The sequence below is a fragment of the Schistocerca serialis genome, chromosome 4 (assembly GCF_023864345.2).
Source record: "Schistocerca serialis cubense isolate TAMUIC-IGC-003099 chromosome 4, iqSchSeri2.2, whole genome shotgun sequence".
Classification (NCBI taxonomy): Eukaryota; Metazoa; Arthropoda; class Insecta; order Orthoptera; family Acrididae; genus Schistocerca; species Schistocerca serialis.
The window spans coordinates 228,660,086-228,682,870 of NC_064641.1; the positions used below are offsets into that span (position 1 = coordinate 228,660,086).

The window sequence follows — 22,785 nt, forward strand, 5'->3', positions numbered from 1 at the left end:
CAGCAGACTTTTCAGTACTTGAGTAACAGTTACTTTGTGAATTAATGTAGGCACTTACGTGGAAGCACAATTTGTCTGAGAAGAAAGTTAGATGAGGGTCAATTTCTCCATCATCAACCCTGTTCAAAATCCATTCACAAAACTGCAACATTTTTGCAGGGTCACCCAGTTTAAGTTAGTGCCCAACAGTTATTTTGTATGGTTGTCACTTCAATAACTATGTAGCCACTTGAACAGAGACATAAGAAATTCCCATTTGCTGAGAAAGAAAGCAATGTGATTTCCTAGGAGACCTTTCCCAGTGTTATCCATAATTTCTTCTTTGAATTCTGTATGTGGTTGTCTGTGTTTTTTGCCAAGAACATTTCTTATTTCACAAAATTTATTGACCAATCGATGAATTGTACTCCAATTAGGAAAGAGAACATCAAGAAATTCTTCATGAAATAATCTCCTTACTGCATGTGCTTATTCTGAATGCATGAATGAATCATACATGAATACTCTTTGGTGAGTAGAATACTTGCATTCCATCATTTCACATGAAATGCTTTGTCAATAAACTGCATTGTGTCACCTAACAAATACATGCTACCTGGGTAATATTTCTACACAAAGGCCTTGCAGTGGAGGGGAAATATACTCCCCGTCAGTGCTGCTGCCAGCTTGCTACCATCAGGGCCAAGAACTCCATGCCAGGTGGTTGTGTTAAGGACTGATCATCCTGTAGTTTCATTCAAAGATTACTTAAACTTGTTAGCATGGCATTATCCTATGCATATGGTAGTAGTAGGTAGTGGCTTTAACCTGCCCAGTATCAACTGGGAAAACTACACTTTATTAATGATATGAACAGTCTTTCAAAATAATACATTGCCTGAAAACTGCATCGAACAAGTAGTTCTAAATTCACATACAAAGAAAATATTTTAGAACTTCTGGTTGTAAACAAACCTAGTCTTTTTGAGAATTTCACCAGAGAGAGAAGGTTAGGCAACCATGATGCTGTACATAAACAGTGGTCACCAAAGGCAAAAAGGACATCACAAACACTTGGAGATTATTTGTATTTAGTGATTCTAACAGGCAGACAGTTGCCATCAACTTATTTAAAGGATGAACTAAGATCATTCATTTCAAATTTGGCAAATGCAGGACAATTGTCTTTAAAGCTGAAATATATTGTAAATGAGAGCCTAGATAATTCATCTTAGGTTGAAGTTTTTGTGTCTGTGTTTGCTTCCAAATAAAAATAAAGGGATTTTTTGTATTGATTGACCCAGACATGTTTCTGTAAAGTTACATTGTCAGTGCTTTTTTTTATTTTCTTTCAGTATAAAAAAATAAATAAAACACTTTGCCATCAGTACACACACACACACACACACACACACACACACACACACACACACACAAGCTGGAGTTTTTAAGAAAGTATTAACAAATATGAAAACATACAAGATTTCATATCCTGTGGTTTTTGGGGTTTCCTGTGTTTTGCATTACAGTTGTCATTCTTTCACAGGTTGTCATCTGCAGCCATAGAGAACTTAATGTAGAAAATTATTTGCATCAAAAATTTATGACTGGAAACGTTATGTGGAAGGTGTGTGTGTGTGTGTGTGTGTGTGTGTGTGTGTGTGTGTGTGTGTGTGTGTGTGTGTGTGTTGGTAATGATCTGTTTATGTGCTAGGTGTCCCTTGCATTTTTGTTTTAATTTTGTGATTCAGTTTATCTGTAATGTTTGTGTTGCTTCCATTGTCCACAGCTATTTGTTTTATTATTTGCAGTTGTCTTCACTATGTGGAATTTTATTCAGTCTCTGCTGCATGTATTAGAAACCATCATTTTTATGTGTAATCAGGTGGTTTGAATTTTTGTGTATGGTTGTGCTGGCAGTCGTGACTTTCCTGAATGTGGAGAATTGATGTTGGTTTTATGCATCTAGGTCTTGTGAGAGCACAGAAGTTTTAATGTTTTGTCATTTTCTGTTTCTATGATACATATGACACATACATCTATAATCTGCAAACCACCATGAGATGTATGGCAGAGGGTATGTCCTATGGTACTTTGATTTGATTTTATCAGGGAAGCAAAGACAACATTGGTCAAGCCCGCTGCTGCCTTCCCCGAAACAAAGTTTATTGTGCGGTACCATTCCCTGTGTCTATAGTAAAGCCAACCAATGCCCTTGAACAGTGCAAGGAGATCCTTTACCAGTGCTTTGCTAGACACAATTTATTCAGATCTAGTTGGTCCAAATATTCTGTCTTTTAATTTCCAATGCCTCGCATTCGAAGATCAAATGGGATGCAGTTTCTTCGCTGATACCACACGTCCTACATTTGGAGTCATCTTCTATTATCCCCATTGTATATGTAGGTGTTTTTTGAAATTCCCACGGCCTGTCAATAGTCCAACCATAAGTTTCATTTCTCTCCTGTTCAAGCCCAGGATTGAGAGACTTCTCTTAGAACATAGCTTTGGCATCAATACCTTGCCATATTTTTCTTTTGGACCATAGCCCAATGTTCTACAGGCTGTCTCCTCGTCCAGTCTCGTAGTTTTATTTTGATCATCGCCTTGGTGATTGTCAGGACAGGTTCTGGCCCAATAAATGGTGTCATCGCCCCTATTGTGGCCAAGCCAATCTATCAGCTTGCTCATTACCACTAATCCCTGAGTGACCAGGGTCCCACAGTAGGTTTACCCTATTGCTTTCCCCTAGCTGCACAAGGACTCTGCATTCTGCCACGATCTTTGATCTTGTTGCAGAGGCTGCCAGTGCTTTCAGGGCTGCTTGGCTGTCAGAATAAATGAAAATCCGATGACCTCAGTAGCACCTCTGTAAATTCTCCTCCATGCACGCCCAGATAGCAGAAATTTCTGCTTGAAACACAGTGGCCACCTCCCCTAGAGAGATTGCACTCTCCAGTCTTGGTTGCATTTTGTATACCCCACCTCTAACACCTTGGTCTATTTTTGAACCGTCAGTGACCAGACTATGTCCCCAGTATGGTGTCGAAATTTGTCTCCCAAAGCTCTCTACTTCCAGTTATTACATTCAAAGGCTTGTCGAAGCAGTGTTATTATACAGTATTTTGGTGTGAGATCCTGGATACCCCAGTGAGTTCCAGTTTTTGCCAGTCTTTAATGTGTGTCCTCCAGCTGCTGCCTCCGTCTTTACCAACAGATGTAATGGGGGCATGTTCAGCATGGTTCCCATCCCAGCAGTGGGCATGCTGCTAATTCCACCTGTAATGGCTAAGCAGGCCAATCTCTGTGCTTTGGAAAGCTCCTTAGCAGCTACCTGCTGCTCTACCTTTTTCCACCACACTGTAGCCTCATAATTGATTATAGGTCTTACTACTGTGGTGTATATCCAGTTTTTACCACAAACTGTCCTGCTACTCGTTAGAGTACCTTTCGCCTTGGAACAGGTGCTCCTTATGTGAGGGTTCCACAATAGTTTCTCATCGAGGGTTACCCCTAGATATTTCACTAACCCCTTCACTGGTAGAATTTCATCGAGAAGCTTGAGATTCCAATGTGTGTGTTGGATCTGCTTCCTCATAAATGGTATTACAATAGTCTTCTTAGACTTAGATCCTGTTTTCTGCACCAGTTTTGCACAATGTTCAATGCTCCTTGTGCCGTAGTTCTGACTATACTTGAAAATTTGCCAAGTATTACTATGACAAGACTGTCAGTGTATCCCTGACAAAAGTGCTGTCTAGAGTTTAATTTTACAATGAGTTCATTCACCACAAGGTTCCACAGTAGAAGATACAGGACCCCTCCTTGTGGACAGCCTCTGGTGGTGTTGATTACAATTTTTTCTTGCATCATGGTGGCTTCTACCTTTCTACCACTAAGCATGGCTCTAACACACCTGCAAATGGTGGTCTCCGAGCTGTGCACCTCTGCTGCTTTAACCATGTATTCGAAGGTCGTGTTGCCAAAAGCCTCTTTGATGTCCAAGAAGATGCAGAGGGCTATTTGCTGAAAGTGTAGTGCTTTCTCCACCTTCCCAACAAGTTCGTGGAGTGCAGTTTCACGCGATTGTCCTGGTTGGTATGCATGTTGGTTTATGTGTAGAGGGACCTAGTTAACCTCCCTTCCCAAATGTATACGTTGAGCAGTTTTTCTAATGCTTTAAGAAGAAAGGAGGACAGACTGATTGGTCTCATATCCTTGGCCTTGGTATCTACATCTACATTGATACTCCGCAAGCCACCCAACGGTGTGTGGCGGAGGGCACTTTACATGCCACTGTCATTACCTCCCTTTCCTGTTCCAGTCGCGTATGGTTCGCGGGAAGAACGACTGTCTGAAAGCCTCCATGCACGCTCTAATCTCTCTAATTTTACATTCGTGATCTCCTCGGGAGGTATAAGTAGGGGGAAGCAATATATTCAATACCTCATCCAGAAACGCACCCTCTCGAAACCTGGCGAGCAAGTTACACCGCGATGCAGAGCGCCTCTCTTGCAGAGTCTGCCACTTGAGTTTATTAAACATCTCCGTAACGCTATCACGGTTACCAAATAACCCGGTAACGAAACGCGCCGCTCTTCTTTGGATCTTCTCAATCTCTTCCGTCAACCCGACCTGGTACGGATCCCACACTGATGAGCAATACTCAAGTATAGGTCGAACGAGTGTTTTGTAAGCCACCTCCTTTGTTGATGGACTACATTTTCTAAGCACTCTCCCAATGAATCTCAACCTGGTACCCGCCTTACCAACAATTAATTTTATATGATCATTCCACTTCAAATTGTTCCGCACGCATACTCCCAGATATTTTACAGAAGTAACTGCTACCAGTGTTTGTTCCGCTATCATATAATCATACAATAAAGGATCCTTCTTTCTATGTATTCGCAATACATTACATTTGTCTATGTTAAGGGTCAGTTGCCACTCCCTGCACCAAGTGCCTATCCGCTGCAGATCTTCCTGCATTTCGCTACAATTTTCTAATGCTGCAACTTCTCTGTATACTACAGCATCATCCGCGAAAAGCCGGATGGAACTTCCGACACTATCTACTAAGTCATTTATATATATTGTGAAATGCAATGGTCCCATAACACTCCCCTGTGGCACGCCAGAGGTTACTTTAACGTCTGTAGACGTCTCTCCATTGATAACAACATGCTGTGTTCTGTTTGCTAAAAACTCTTCAATCCAGCCACACAGCTGGTCTGATATTCCGTAGGCTCTTACTTTGTTTATCAGGCGACAGTGCGGAACTGTATCGAATGCCTTCCGGAAGTCAAGAAAAATACCATCTACCTGGGAGCCTGTATCTAATATTTTCTGGGTCTCATGAACAAATAAGGCTAGTTGGGTCTCACACGATCGCTGTTTCCGGAATCCATGTTGATTCCTACATAGTAGATTCTGGGTTTCCAGAAATGACATGATACGCGAGCAAAAAACATGTTCTAAAATTCTACAAGAGATCGACGTAAGAGATATAGGTCTATAGTTTTGCGCATCTGCTCGACGACCCTTCTTGAAGACTGGGACTATCTGTGCTCTTTTCCAATCATTTGGAACCCTCCGTTCCTCTAGAGACTTGCGGTACACGGCTGTTAGAAGGGGGGCAAGTTCTTTCGCGTACTCTGTGTAGAATCGAATTGGTATCCCGTCAGGTCCATTGGACTTTCCTCTATTGAGTTATTCCAGTTGCTTTTCTATTCCTTGGACACTTAATTCGATGTCAGCCATTTTTTCGTTTGTGCGAGGATTTAGAGAAGGAACTGCAGTGCGGTCTTCCTCTGTGAAACAGCTTTGGAAAAAGGTGTTTAGTATTTCAGCTTTACGCGTGTCATCCTCTGTTTCAATGCCATCATCATCCCGTAGTGTCTGCATATGCTGTTTCGAGCCACTTACTGATTTAACGTAAGACCAGAACTTCCTAGGATTTTCTGTCAAGTCGGTACATAGAATTTTACTTTCGAATTCAATGAACGCTTCACGCATAGCCCTCCTTACGCTAACTTTGACATCGTTTAGCTTCTGTTTGTCTGAGAGGTTTTGGCTGCGTTTAAACTTGGAGTGGAGCTCTCTTTGCTTTCGCAGTAGTTTCCTAACTTTGTTGTTGTACCACGGTGGGTTTTTCCCGTCCCTCACAGTTTTACTCGGCACATACCTGTCTAAAACGCATTTTACGATTGCCTTGAACTTTTTCCATAAACAGTCAACATTGTCAGTGTCGGAACAGAAATTTTCATTTTGATCTGTTAGGTAGTCTGAAATCTGCCTTCTATTACTCTTGCTAAACAGATAAACCTTCCTCCCTTTTTTTATATTCCTATTAACTTCCATATTCAGGGATGCTGCAACGGCCTTACGATCACTGATTCCCTGTTCTGTACATACAGAGTCGAAAAGTTCGGGTCTGTTTGTTATCAGTAGGTCCAAGATGTTATCTCCACGAGTCGGTTCTCTGTTTAATTGCTCGAGGTAATTTTCGGATAGTGCACTCAGTATAATGTCACTCGATGCTCTGTCCCTACCACCCGTCCTAAACATCTGAGTGTCCCAGTCTATATCTGGTAAATTGAAATCTCCACCTAAGACTATAACATGCTGAGAAAATTTATGTGAAATGTATTCCAAACTTTCTCTCAGTTGTTCTGCCACTAATGCTGCTGAGTCGGGAGGTCGGTAAAAGGAGCCAATTATTAACCTAGTTCGGTTGTTTAGTGTAACCTCCACCCATAATAATTCACAGGAACTATCCACTTCTACTTCACTACAGGATAAACTACTACTAACAGCGACGAACACTCCACCACCGGTTGCATGCAATCTATCCTTTCTAAACACCGTCTGTACCTTTGTAAAAATTTCGGCAGAATTTATCTCTGGCTTAAGCCAACTTTCTGTACCTATAACGATTTCAGCTTCGGTGCTTTCTATCAGCGCTTGAAGTCCCGGTACTTTACGAACACAGCTTCGACAGTTGACAATTACAATACCGATTGCTGCTTGGTCCCTGCATGTCCTGACTTTGCCCCGCACCCGTTGAGGCTGTTGCCCTTTCTGTACTTGCCCAAGGCCATCTAACCTAAAAAACCGCCCAGCCCACGCCACACAACCCCTGCTACCCGTGTAGCCGCTTGTTGCGTGTAGTGGACTCCTGACCTATCCAGCGGAACCCGAAACCCCACCACCCTATGGCGCAAGTCGAGGAATCTGCAGCCCACATGGTCGCAGAACCGTCTCAGCCTCTGATTCAGACCCTCCACTCGGCTCTGTACCAAAGGTCCGCAGTCAGTCCTGTCGACGATGCTGCAGATGGTGAGCTCTGCTTTCATCCCGCTAGCGAGACTGGCAGTCTTCACCAAATCAGATAGCCGCCGGAAGCCAGAGAGGATTTCCTCCGATCCATAGCGACACACATCATTGGTGCCGACATGAGCGACCACCTGCAGATGGGTGCACCCTGTACCCTTCATGGCATCCGGAAGGACCCTTTCCACATCTGCAATGACTCCCCCCCGGTATGCACACGGAGTGCACATTGGTTTTCTTCCCCTCTCTTGCTGCCATTTCCCTAAGGGGCCCCATTACGCGCCTGACGTTGGAGCTCCCAACTACCAGTAAGCCCACCATCTGCAACTGCCCGGATCTTGCAGACTGAGGGGCAACCTCTGGAACAGGACAAGCAGCCATGTCAGGCCGAAGATCAGTATCAGCCTGAGACAGAGCCTGATCAATTCTCCCTGGCTTTGGAATGAAGACATCCTTCACTGCCCTCCAGACATTAGGAATGATTCCTGCTGCTAGGCTAACGCTAAATAATGTGCATAGAAAGCTTATATAGTTCACTCCTGCTTCTTGCAGGACCGCTCGAAAAATTCCATTTGGGCCAGGTAACTTGAATGGTTGGAATGTTCCCACCGTGCATTGGATTTTACTATGGTCAACACATTCTCTGACAGCTTCCCAGTTCTCCCTTCGAATAGCTGAAACCAATATCTCACAGGGATCTTGTCTTGGTCTATGTTGCCTGTCAGAGTACAGTGAGGAAAATGACCCTTGAGTAGTAGTTCCAGCATTCCATGTGCTGTCCTTGTATACTCTCCATCCCCTTTCCTTCAAGTTGCTCCAGGATTAATTGGTATCCTAGTGAGTATTTTGTGAAGTCTGGCCTGACTAGCCATATCCTCTATCTCCTCACAGAATACCTTCCAGGACACCTGCTTTGCTTGCTTAATTGCAAGATTGTATTTGACAAGGGTCTCCCGATAGTCTGCCCATTGTCCTTTCCTTCTCAGAAGGTTAAACAGTCTTCGTACCTGTTTCTTTTGTGATTGCAGGTTGTTGCTCCACCAAGATACATTCCTATTCATGCCCTTCTTGGTGACTGAGCAGTTGTTGTGGCATGAGGTCATGATGGCCTAGGTCACTGCTTCTGTTACCTCCTCAAACTCTACTGGATTCCTTATCGAAGTACTGACTTAGGCTTGAGTCAAGGTCCCTGCTGTACGCCTCCCAGTCCATTTTCCTGGGAGTCCTATAGGACATAGTCTGTCTAATGCCCATTTCAACCTCGAACTTAATACACATGTGATCTGATGAGGATGGCTCTAAAGCCACATGCCATTGTTTGACGTAACTACCCATCAAAGTGGAACCAAAGGTTATCTCAGTTACCTCTTCCCTTCTTATATTCCTAAATGTAGTTTCCTTGCCCCTATTGAGGATCTCTAAGTTATTAGTTTGAAGAAATTCTAAAAGGTTGTCTCCTCTAATGTTGGTGTCTGTGCTGCCCCACACTTAAGTTGTGGGCATTAACATCGCATCCAACCAGTAGTTGATCGCTGTGTTGTACACAGGCATCCATCAGTCTCCTCACCTCCTGAGGAGGAGGAGCACTGTCCTAGTAAGGAAGATATTCCAAGGCCATTATAAACTCCTTCGTGATACCTTCCTCATGTTGCCGCATCCTGATTGTCACTAAGTCCCTAGAACAAAAGCCCACCATCAATATGAAGGGGAGTCCATTTTTTACATAAATGCACTTTCTGGAGTTTCTTAAATTTCTAGCATAAACCAGCTTACCTCCAGTGCTGCCAAGGCCTGGTACACCCCTTTATATAAATAGGGTTCCTGAATCGGGCCACGTCCACTTCTTGTCTTCCCAGAAGACGACTCAGGGCAGCAGTGGCCCCTTTACTGTGATACAGATTTAAATACAGCACCTTCAGTCTTCATTATGCCGCCATTGTTGTTTCTGATGTCTTTGATTACCCTGACGGTAGTCTGCGAGAATCCCAAGAATAGTCTCAGGTCCTGTTCCCGCATTGCCTTCAGGGTCTTATCTCCGACTTCCGCCACAAGGGTTTTGTACTAGTTATTAGGGTTTCTTTCCGTTCCTTTCACTTATGGAGCACGGGAAGAATGATTGTTTGAATGCCACTGTGCATGCAGCTATTATTCTAATCTTATCCTTATGAACCCTGTGTGAGCAATATGTAGGGGGTTGTGTATATTCCTAGAGTCATCATTTAAAGCCGTTCCTTGAAACGTTCTTAATAGATTTTCTTAGGATAGTTTACATCTGTCTTCAAGAGCCTTCCTGTTCAGTTTCTTCTGTATTTCTGTGACACTCTCCCACAAATCAAACGAAACTCTGACCATTCCTGCTGCTCTTCTCTGAATACATTCAGTATTCCCTGTTAGCCCTACTTGGTATGGGTCCACACACTTGGACATTAGTCTAGAACCGGTCGCACCAGTGATTTTTAAGCAACTCCTTTGCAGACTGATTTCACTTCCTCAGCATTCTACCAATAAACTGAGGTCTCCTTTAGCTACAACTGAGTCTATGCTATGGTTCCCTTTCATATCCCTACAAAGTGTTACAACCAGGTATTGGATGAGTTTTCTGATTCCAATAATGACTCATTGATGTTATAGTAACAGGATACTACATTTTTTAGTTTTGTGAATTGCACAATTTTACATCATCCCTGTCAAAAAGTCTTCAGTCGAGTCACAAATTTCACTTGATACCCCATATGATTGCACTATTGACTATAAGCGTAGGTGTGGTGCTGAGTCAAATGCTTTGTGGAAGTCAAGAAGTACTGCATTTACCTGACTGCCTTGATCCAAAGCTTCAAGTATGCCATGTGAGAAAAGTGTGAGTTAGGTTTCACATGATTCATGTTTTTGAAATTTTTAGATGACACTGTTTGTCATTATGGAATTGTTGGACGCTTCTGGCTGTTTCATCTACAAGGCATATGTTATCATGTAGTGATGCCAATATACTACTCTGTAATGCTTGAGTCTTACTATGCATTCAAATATTTTGTTCTCAGTTTGGCTAAGGAAGATATTGACTAGGAGTCCACTGGTTGGTGACCCTGTGTGAAGCCCATCTTGTTATGAGTAAAATTGGCTGTCAAATGAGAAATAGTTTTTCTCTGTGATTAGTGTTAGAATGTTTGTTATTTCTTTTATGTGGGGCATGGGAATGTCCCAATATTGTTCTGATTGCTATTTGATGATGTTGATGGTTTCTGTGGTGAGGATGTCAGTGTACATGGATTTGATGGTGAATGATGAGAGTGTAACTGTTGTTGGTATGTGAACGGCGAAACATATCTGGGAAAAAAAGACAAAATTTTGTTTGCTCAAGGCAACCCCATCCAGAAACAAATTTGCAGTTTAGATAAGTACAGCAGTATCCCAATTGTCCAGATGTGGATTATTCACACATAGTTCGGTGATTTCTAAAAAAGAAATAATAATAAAAAACCAAGCCTGATGTTTTCATTTAGAATGCATCATTATGTATGTGACTGTGTTTTACTGCCAAAAGACAATGTGAGCCTCAATTTCACCTCAGATATCCCTGGAATATTTTTCCATCGTTTCCCACTTCATCGTCAGGTAAATAAGAGGAGTCGACCTTTTCAACTTGTTAGTGGCCAATTCCCCATTTATATTTGTGTAGATGTTTCCCTAGGAACTAAAGTTTGAATGAATATTTCCAGTGTCTTTCAGAATTCTTACTTCGTGTTGATAAAAAATGAGAGCATACTGTTAAAGATCAACAGGAGGAATGCATCATTGATCACACTTTTCTATGTATGTACAGGTCTCAATAATATTGTAGCTTCTGAAACTGACTGTTGACAATTAGTGTTCATTCATATCAGATTTCTTGATGTTGCTTAAGTTACAGATGATTCATGTGTGCTAGAAAAATGAGAAATAAATGCAGGCATGTTATTATAATGATAAAAAATAAATTAGAAAAGAATAAACCTGCATTAAAACATTCTCAGGATATTGAGAGAAGCATATAATTAGTGAGAAACTTAATGAAAAATAAAGAAAAGTTTGCAACCAAAGCTGATAGGCAAGCTGGATCATCACTGGGTGATTGTCTGAAAATTGTACGTGGATTTCTCTTAACAGGCAACAAAACTCAGGAAATGGAAGGGAAATTTAATGCTTGACTTGATTTAAGTATCGCTAAGGGATTTAAGAAGTTGTTGTTCAGGGTGAGCAACTTAACACTAATAAAGAGGCAGCTGACATTTAGAATGCTGATAAAATTGTACTGTGTTGGAAGGGTACACCCACACGAACATTAGCCTCTTGGACTGATGTGCAGGCTACTGGGCATAAGCCTAGTTAAGAAAGGTTGACTGTTCTGTTCTGCTCAAATTCCAGATGTGAACTAATTGAAGCTACTCATTATTGGCAAATCAAAAGAATTTTAGTACCTTATATCATGAATTGGAGAACAGTATGGGTGGACAGTGCTACCTTCAGAGATTAATTCTGTTCATTGTTTGCTCCTGCTTGTGTGTTCATTTTGGGATGGTAATGGTTCACCTGAAAGAGGTGTGCTTGTTTCAGATGATGAAACAATTTTTGTGAGATATCTTCTGCTTTGTGCTACCACTAACACGTCTAGTGGATCAAGGTATGGTCACGGCTGTGAAACAGCATTCTTGATCAAATATCATGAAACACTTGTGCAAGAAGGGGACAGTGTGAAGGTACCAATAATACCACTGCTATGTGTCTCATCATTCTTGTGAAACAAATTAATCGTTATGAAGACATAAATGACAAAAACATCCACAATTAGTTAAATCCTGACGCCTGTGAACGAGGATATGAGCAGCTACGTGACACAGATATAGTGAAAAAAATGTCTTTAGTAGAGGAAAAGAATAAAGACCATCTATTGTTAGAGTATGAAGGACAAAATTTGTTTGTGCTACTGTTTTGATTCTGGAAAATGAGAACTATTATCAGGAAAAAAAGTGAATGAGAAACAGGAGCAGGAATTGTTGGATGATTATTTCCCAGAAGTGAACTAAAAAAAAGTGATACGAACCAGAGTGTTGTAGGTGAAATTTAATGAATAAGTAGTCAGTTTCTAGCAAGTAACACATACTGTATTTACTTGAATCTAAGTCGTACTTTTTTTCCGGTTTTTGTAATCCAAAAAACCACGTGCAGCTTAGAATCGAGTGCAAAGTAAGCAGAAGTTCTGAAAAATGCTGGTAGGTGCCGCCACAACTAACTTCTGCCGTCTAATATGTGTAGCACTAAACAGGCATGCTTTGCAGGCACAAACATAAATACTGGTGCCAAAACCTGTGTGTCAGTAAATAAATTAAAAGAAAAGGTAGAAAAATGTAAACATTATGCCATGTATTCTTTCATGCTTGCTGCTATCTCATTTAAATCCTGTCTGCCTAAGACACTACAAAACTAGAGTGAGACAACAGCAAGCGCGGAAGAATATACATATAATGTCATGTTTATATTCGTATTATTCTTATGCTGAATAGTGATACAATCAGAAGTGAAGCACGAATCTAAGATGACTCTAATTTCTGTGCAGAATGTAATGTACTAAAGAGGCGTCTGCAGTGATTTTCAAACGGAGAAAAATTTTCGCTAAACTCTCGTTCGGAACAAATTCTATAATACGCAGTCTATTATTTGGTTCTTGTTGATCATTTTAAAAGAAAGCAGCAGTGTAAGTAACAACAAATAGCAGTCTCTTGCTGATGTTTCGGTTATGAGACAATTCCTCTCTTTTATTTTATTGTAAGCCGCGGTAGCGCGCACAAAAGCAAGCCATGCCGCGAGCGGCAACAGGGCTGTAAACACTCATTATCAGAATGCAACAAACAATGCATGACACAGTAAAATTTTGCATTTTCAGCTTAGAGTGACGTAAACACCTATAACAAAGAGAATGGCACGTATCAGATAAAATCAAAATAAGCAATTGATTCAAACCAGACGAAGCACGTGAAAAAGGAAGGGTACCCGAATAAATACGGACGGAGCGCCTGACACATAGCAATGGCTACTTGGTAAAGCTTAACTGTTAAGCTTACGACTCGAACCAAACTACTGTAGCTGTATCTTCATCCATTCGACCTCAATTGTATCTCATGTTACAATGGACCAACTTTGTTTCTATTTGGAGGGGCAGTCTAAAACTTTTCTCTCCCCTTGAATTTCGAGTCTCAAATTTCAGGTGCGGCTTAGATTCGGGAAAATTGTTTTCTTTAATTTCGAGTCTCATTTTTCAGGTGCGGCTTAGATTCGAGAGCGGCTTAGATTCGAGTAAATATGGTAAATAATACAGTGGGCTTTCAAACGTGACATGTAAGCATAATGTGTTGTGTAAACATAGTAAATAGCAGCCTCTGGTAAAAATATGTGTATTTTTGATTATCCATGTTTTTTATTATTATTATTAAAAATAATTTCTGCAGTATTGTGTCAGCATTAATTCAGATAATTGGGAGCTTTCTATACATATCAAGAGTAGTGATAAAATTCCTACGTTGATATATTGATACCTTTCAGATAAACTTATGAAAACAGAAACTACTGTACTTTCACCACAAGAGACTCCAGGGTTACTGATAGAGAAAAGTTGATAGCAGCTCACCCATCCTTAAGAAGTTCCATATGTGAAGACTACAGTAGTTGTCTCTGTCAGATCCTGGTGAAGTATCTACCAGAAAATGCTAGGAAGTTTTGATTGTTCATGAAGACAGTAAACAGGTCCAAACCTTCCATTCAATCTCTTGTTGATCTTTCTGGTGTTGAAACTGAAGGCGGCAGAAAGAAAGCATAAATATTTAATACTACATTTAAAAATGTACTTTCACATGAGGATATCACCATACCAATGTTTGACTGCCACACAGACTAACAAATGAGAGATATTGACAACAGCAGTGATGGTATTGAAAAACAAAGAAGACTACACAAAGCAAACAAGACATCAGACCTTGACAGAATTCCAGTTAGATTTTACATTGAATAATATGCGGAATTAAGTGTTTTCTCAGCTCATATTTATCAATAATTTCTTGGGCAGTGAGTACTTCTGCATGACTGGAAAGTACTCTGCACTTTTTCAAAGAAGTGGCAAAAGATCAGTTGCACAAAATTATGGAATAATATTGTTGACATTCATCTGTTGTGAGACATTAGATCTTGAACATCATGACATTCCTGATGGAAACAAGCTTTCTTCAAAACATCAGTGTGATTTCAGGAAAAAACACCCATGTGAGATGCAGTTTGCTGTATTCGAACATGACATTTTGCAAACAACAGATGGAGGTGAAGAGCTAGATTCTATTTTCCTGGATTTCCTAAACATATTTTGCACTGTACCATGTTGTTGACTACTACTCAAGATATGACCATATAGAGCAGGGGCGGGCAAACGTTGCACGCGGCTCATGAGCGCACAGCGCTGCACGTGTGCTGCTCGCATGCAATCGTCGACTGGGGTAGTGGCGACAGCCAGCAGGTTGCGGCAGTGTACGAGGGCAGTTCAATAAGTAATGCAACACAATTTTTTTCTCGGCCAATTTTGGTTGAAAAAAACCGGAAATTTCTTGTGGAATATTTTCAAACATTCCCGCTTCGTCTCGTATAGTTTCATTGACTTCCGACAGGTGGCAGCGCTGTACGGAGCTGTTAAAATGGCGTCTGTAACGGATGTGCGTTGCAAACAACGGGCAGTGATCGAGTTTCTTTTGGCGGAAAACCAGGGCATCTCAGATATTCATAGGGGCTTGCAGAATGTCTACGGTGATCTGGCAGTGGACAAAAGCACGGTGAGTCATTGGGCAAAGCATGTGTCATCATCGCCGCAAGGTCAAGCAAGACTGTCTGATCTCTCGCGTGCGGGCCGGCCATGCACAGCTGTGACTCCTGCAATGGTGGAGCGTGCGAACACACTCGTTCGAGATGATCGACGGATCACCATCAAACAACTCAGTGCTTAACTTGACATCTCTGTTGGTAGTGCTGTCACAATTGTTCACCAGTTGGGATATTCAAAGGTTTGTTCCCGCTGGGTCCCTCGTTGTCTAACCGAACACCATAAAGAGCAAAGGAGAACCATCTGTGCGGAACTGCTTGCTCGTCATGTGGCTGAGGGTGGCAATTTCTTGTCAAAGATTGTTACAGGCGATGAAACATGGGTTCATCACTTCGAACCTGAAACAAAACGGCAATCAATGGAGTGGCGCCACACCCACTCCCCTACCAAGAAAAAGTTTAAAGCCATACCCTCAGCTGGTAAAGTCATGGTTACAGTCTTCTGGGACGCTGAAGGGGTTATTCTGTTCGATGTCCTTCCCCATGGTCAAATGATCAACTCTGAAGTGTATTGTGCTACTCTTCAGAAATTGAAGAAACGACTTCAGCGTGTTCGTAGCCACAAAAATCTGAAGAACTTCTCCTTCTTCATGACAACGCAAGACGTCACACAAGTCTTCGCACCTGAGAGGAGCTCACAAAACTTCAGTGGACTGTTCTTCCTCATGCACCCTACAGCCCCGATCTCACACCGTCGGATTTCCATATGTTTGGCCCAATGAAGGACGCAATCCGTGGGAGGCACTACGCGGATGATGAAGAAGTTATTGATGCAGTACGACGTTGGCTCCGACATCGACCAGTGGAATGGTACCGTGCAGGCATACAGGCCCTCATTTCAAGGTGGCGTAAGGCCGTAGCATTGAATGGAGATTACGTTGAAAAATAGTGTTGTGTAGCTAAAAGATTGGGGAATAACCTGGTGTATTTCAATGCTGAATAAAACAACCCCTGTTTCAGAAAAAAATGTGTTGCATTACTTATTGAACTGCCCTCGTAGTACCAGGCTAAGCTGCGGACGTTGATGCGTAGCGACCACTACGTAGTCGACGTTGTATTTCAAGAACCGGAAAATGCAGAGTGAAACAAGGAAACGGAGAAGTGGAGATTTGCTATCTTTTAAAAAGTAATGGGAGAATCATTTTTTCTTTGTGCAAAAACGTGAAAATTCAAAATGTTTAATATGTGGCAGTATTCTCGATGGTCAGCGGAAGTTTAGTATTGAAGGCCATTATAACAAATTTCACAAGGACGAGTACAATTTATTGTCTGATTCTGAGCGGATGGGGAAATTGACTGAGCTTAAGAAGAGCGATCTGACGATACTAGGTGAATCTGTCGTAGTTGCTGTGGTCACGAGGGATCTGCGACTTCCTTTCGTCATGTCTCTCATGTAACTGATTTAACATTTTATGGAGCACCGTTTTCAATTTTTCAGGACGGCAACAATAATAGCCCAGCGGTACGAGCTTAATATAGCGAGAGCTGGAAAACCATTTGCTGAATTAGTAAGTGTCGGTTAAGAGCAAACATCAGTGATGAAAATTTAAGTAACTGCTTGCGTTTGTCTATATGTAGAAATTTTGTTCCACTCCACCTGTGATAATTAAATAAAACGTATCGTAGGTAATAGGTACTCTTTCAAAACACGACATCTTTCAAGCACTCCTACTAACCTTATTTTGTTCCACTCCACCTGTGATAATTAAATAAAACGTATCGTAGGTAATAGGTACTCTTTCAAAACACGACATCTTTCAAGCACTCCTACTAACCTTATTTTGTTCTATTCCAACTGTGATAATTAAATAAATCGTATCTTAGGTAATAGGTACTCTTTCAAACCACGATATCTTTCAAGCACTACTACTACTAATCTTATTCCTACATTCAATAAAGCAAGCTAGGAAACAAAACACATTGCACAGGAAGGAGCGGATAGAAGGTATGGTGGCGAGGGGAGATAAGCGGATGACCAGCTTGCCCCTGTGTGCACGCAGAACACCTGTTAACTGCACGCGTGCAAGTGCACCGCACACGTGCAGGATTCCTGCCCGCCCCTGATATAGAGCATGTTCACAAGTATGTAATTGGCTCAGTGAATATTTGACTAATAGTGTGTTACACTGGACAGTTAATATTCTACAGAAACTAAAATAACGTAGTGTGTCCACAAGGAAGTTTGTTGGGATATTTGATGTTCTCAATATTATTTATCATATAGGATGAGTAGAACTATATGATTGCTTACAGTGGTGTTGTCTACAGGAAAGAATCACTATTGGCTGATTGTAAGGAAATGCAGAAAGATTTGACAAAATTTCCATTCTTGTTGTGAATACCAGCTCTCTTTAAAAGTGGATGAGTGCAAGATAAAGCTTATAACATAAAGAGATTTTGTAACAAGATTAGTGGTGACAGTATTAAGCACACCTCATCATGTTAAGTATTTAGTGGTAAATGGTTGCAAAACATACTTGACCTTTTAGTATCAAATAACCCTGAGCAAATAGGGAAATCCAGGAAGGAATGTAACAATATTAGAGAAGGAAAGTTGCAACTCACCATATAGCAGAGATGCTGAGCCGCAGACAGGCACAACAAAAAGATTCTTACAATTATAGCTTTCAGCCCTTATGGTCTTTGTCAATAAAACACACACACACACACACACACACACACACACACACACACACACACCTGTTGTCTCAGACAATTGAAACCACACTGTGAGCAGTTGCACCAGTGCATGATGGGAGTGGTGACTGAACAGGGATAGGTGGAGGCTGGGGCGGGGAGAGGGGGGGATAGTATGGTGGGGGTGGCGGACAGTGAAGTACTTAAACAGAGGAAGGGGAGAAGGGGATGGGGGGGAAATAGTGGAAAAGGAGAGAAATAAAAAGACTGGGTATGGTAGTGAAATGATGGCTGTGTAGTGCTGGAATGGAAACAGGGAGAGGGCTGGGTGGGTGAGGACAGTGACTAACGAAGTTCAGGCCAGGAGGGTTACGGGAACGTAGGATGTATTGCAGGGAAAGTTCCCACCTGTGCAATTCAGAAAACCTGGTGTTGGTGGGAAGGATCCGTATGGCACAGGCTGTGAAGCAGGCATTGAAATGAAGGATATCATGTTTGACAGTGTGTTCAACAACTGGGTGTTCCACTTGTTTCTTGGCCACAGTTTGTCGGTGGCCATCCATGTGGACAGACAGCTTGTTTGTTGTCATGCTTACATAGAATGCAGCACAGTGGTTGCAGCTTAGCTTGTAAATCACTTGACTGGTTTCACAGGTACCCCTGCCTTTGTGGGATAAGTGATGTTAGTGACCAGACTGGAGTAGGTGGTAGTATGAGGATGTATAGTGCAGGTCTTGTAGTATGAGGATGTATAGTGCAGGTCTTGCATCTAGATCTATTATAGGGGTATGAGCCATGAGGTAAGGGATTGGGAGCAGGGGTTGTGTAAGGATGGACGAGTAGATTGTGTAGGTTCGGTGGATGACGGAATACCAGTGTAAGAGAAGTGGGAAGGATAGTGGGCAGGACATTTCTCAATTCAGGGCATACAAGAGGTAATCAAAATCCTGGTGGAGAATGTAATTCAATTACTCCAGTCTTGTGTGGTACTGAGTTATTAAGGGAATGCTCCTCTGTGGCCGGACGGTGGGACTTTGGGAGGTGGTGGGAGACTGGAAAGATAAGGCACGGGAGTCTCCCACCACCTTCCAGAGTCCCACCGTCCAGCTACAGAGGAGCATTCCCCTAGTAACTCAGTACCACACAGGACTGGAGCAACTGAATTACATTCGCCACCAGGATTGCAATTACCTCTCGTCGTGCCCTGACATGAGAAATGTCCTGCCCAATATCCTTCCCACCCCTCCTACAGTGGTATTCCGTCATCTACTGAACCTACACAATATACTAGTCCATCCTTAAACAACCCCTGCTCCCAATCCCTTACCTCATGGCTCATACCCCTGTAATAGACCTAGATGCAAGACCTGTACCATACATCCTCATACCACCACCTACTCCAGTCCAGTCACTAACATCACTTACTCCATCAAAGGCAGGGGTACCTGTGAAAGCAGTCAAGTGATTTACAAGCTAAGCTGCAACCACTGTGCTGCATTATATGTAGGCATGACAACCAACAAGCTGTCTGTCCACATGAATGGCCACCGACAAACTGTGGCCAAGAAACAAGTGGAACACCCTGTTGCTGAACACGCTGCCAAACATGATATCCATCAGTTCAATGACTGCTTCACAGCTTGTGCCATATGGACTCTTCCCACCAAAACCAGGTTTTCTGAATTGCACAGGTGGGAACTTTCCATGCAATACATCCTATGTTCCCATTACCCTCCTGGCCTGAACTTCGTTAGTCAGTGTCCTCACCCACCCAGCCCCCTCTCTGTTTCCATTCCAGCACTACACAGCCGTCATTTCACCATCACACCTAGTCTTTTTAATTCTCTCCTTTTCTGCCACTCCCCCCCACCCCTCTCCTCACCTCTCCCCTGCCCCTGTCTAAACTGCAGCACTTCATTGTCTGCCACCGCCACCATACTATCCCTCTCTCTCCCCACCCCAGCCTCCTCCTATCCCCACTCAGTTGCCACTCCCGTCATGCATTGGTGCTGCTGCTCGCAGTGTGGTTTCCGTTGCCTGAGACACCAGTCGTTTGTGTGTGTGTGTGTGTGTGTGTGTGTGTGTGTGTGTGTGTGTGTGTATTATTGACAAAGACCTTAATGGCCGAAAGCTATAATTGTAAGAATCTTTTTGTTGTGCCTATCTGCGACTCAACATCTCTGCTATATGGTGAGTTGCAACTTTCCTTCTCTAATATTGAGCAAATAGGGAGCATCATGACTGATACAGGGATTAGTGACCACAAGGCAATATTAGTGAAACTGAATACTGTTACATCCAAACTCACCAAAAATAAACACAAAAGTACATCCATTTAAAAAACCAGATACAAATTCGCTTGACACTTTTCTTTCTGATTTGACTGTGTAGCATAGACCAGCTGTGAGTTGAATTCAAAGAAATAGTATCGATGGCAGTCAAGAGATCACATAAAATAGTAAGAAATGGTACTGATCCCCCATGGTACACAAAACAGGTCAGAACACTGTTACAGAAGCAAAGAAAAATTTAAAAGAATGCAAAGTCTCAATGATTGGCGAAGTTTTACAGAAGCTGGTTTTAATAGTTTCCACAATGAAGCCCTTTTCTTGAACTCTGTAGGAAACCTATAGAGATTCTGATTATATCTAAAGTACACCAGCAGCAAGACACAATCAATACCTTCACTGTGCAATAATAGTGGTGATGTCGCGAAACATGATTTTCCAATATTTCTTCACCAAAGATGACAAAGTAAATATTCCAGGATTTGAATCTAGAACAACTGCCACATGAGTAACTTAGAACCCCTCAGTGCAGCGAAGCAGCTTAAATCAACAAAGGCGAGGCCATCAGTCCAGATTGTATACCAGTCAGATTCCTTACAGAGTATGCTGATACAGGAGGTCCATACTTAGCAGTCATATACAACCACTCGCTCTTTGGGAGATCTGTATCGAAAGACTGGCAAGCTGCCCAACTCAAACCAATGCCCAAAAAAGGGAATAAGGAGTTATTTGCTGAATTACATACCCATATCACTAATATCAATTTGCAGTAGGATTTTCTTATATTCTGTATACTGTGTTCAAATATTATGAATTACCTGGAAGAAAAAGATTTGTTGACAAGTTGTCAGCACAGATTCAGAAAATATTGTTCTTGTGAAACGCAACTAGCTTTTTATTCTCACAAAGTAATGATACTGTCAACAGATGATGTCAAATTGATGCCATGTTTTTAGATTTACAGAAGAGTTTCAACACTTCCTCGCAAGCATTCTCTAATCAAATTGTGTACCTGTGGAGTATCACCTCACTTGTGCGACTAGATTCGTGATTTCCCATCAGAAAGGCGACAGTTCATATAATTGATGGAATGTCATCAAGTAAAACAAAAGGAATATCAGGCATTCCATAAGAGAGTGTTATAGGTCCTCTGCTGTTCCTGATCTACATAAACAAAGTAGGACACAATCTGAGCAGCCCTCGTAGTTTGTTAGCAGATGATGCAGTCATTTACTATCTTGTAAAGTCATCAGATGATCAAAACCCAATTGCAAAATAATATAGACAAGCTATCTCTATTGTACAAAAAGTGACAGTTGACTCTAAGTAATGAAAAGTGTGAAGTCATCCACATCAGTACTAAAAGAAATCCGTAAATTTAAGTTTAAAGATAAATCACACAAATCTAAAGGCTGTAAATTCAACTACATACTTAGGGATTATGATTATGAATAACTTAAGTTTGAATAATCACATAGATAATGTTGTGGGTAAACCAAACCAGAACACTTAGATAGTCCAACAAGTCTACTAAAGAGACTGCTTACAACATGTTTGTCCGCTCTCTTCTGGAGTATTGCAGTGCAGTGTGGGATCCACATCAGATGGGACTGACAGAGGATATCAAAAAAGTTCAAAGATGGGCAGCTTGTTTTGTAATACCTCGAAATAGGAGAGAGTGCCATGGACATGATATTTGAATTGAGGGGGGACTATCATTAAAACAAAGGCATTTTTCATTGTGGCAGGATCTTCTCATGAAATTTCAATCATCAAATTTCTCCTCCGATTGCAAAAACATTCATTTGGTGCCCACTGCATAGGGAGAAATGATCATCATGACAAAATAAGAGAAATCAGAGCTCACACAGAAAGACTTAAGTGCTCGTTTTTCCCATGCCACGTTCAAGAGTAGAATGATAGAAAAGGTGGTTGGATGAACCCTCCGGCAGGCACTTAATTGTGAAATGCATAGTAGTCACATAGATATAGACGTATACCAAGAAGTGATATTAAACGAGGCAATCATGTAAAATCAGCGTCTATAACAGAATTCACATACAAGACACTAGTTTGGCCAATTCTTGAGTATTGTACCAGTGTTTGCTATCATGGCTCCAGTGATATGGACTCCAGACATAGAACGAATTGAGAAACACGCTGCTTGGATCCTAATGGGTTATTATAGCCCATACAAAAATGTAATTGAAATGCTTGGGGAACTTATATGTAAATTCTTAGCAAAATGCAGTTCTCAAGATCTGCTGTTGACTAAATTTAGAGAAGCTGTATTCGAAGTCTAAGTGACTGTTATGCTGTCACCATTGTATGTCTGGTGTGGGCATAATGAGACCAAGATAAGGGACACTGATTATGTACAGAGGAATATGAACAGTCGATTTCCTCTCACTTAAGAAATAAATGGCATAGGACATGAAACTGATAATGTAGATATGAATTACCCTCCTCTCACAGCATACAGTAAATTGCAGAATTTATAGTAGATGTAGTAACAAGGTATTGCTTGCAGTAAGTGTGCTGCAGACTTTGACTTTTACAGGTATTTACACATCTTACCGTGTTGCAAATAAAATATGATAATTCTTATCTATTCTTGGTAATTTGTAGTAAAATGACTCACTACATAGCCTGGGGT

The 22,785-nt window shown here is 41.6% G+C and overlaps 1 protein-coding gene across 3 annotated transcripts in view; it reads left to right on the forward strand.

Annotated features, from left to right (window-relative positions):
• LOC126473972 (uncharacterized) overlaps positions 1-22,785 on the forward strand; it is a 96,644-nt gene that overhangs the window by 70,152 nt on the left and 3,707 nt on the right. The gene's annotated exons all lie outside the window — the stretch shown is intronic.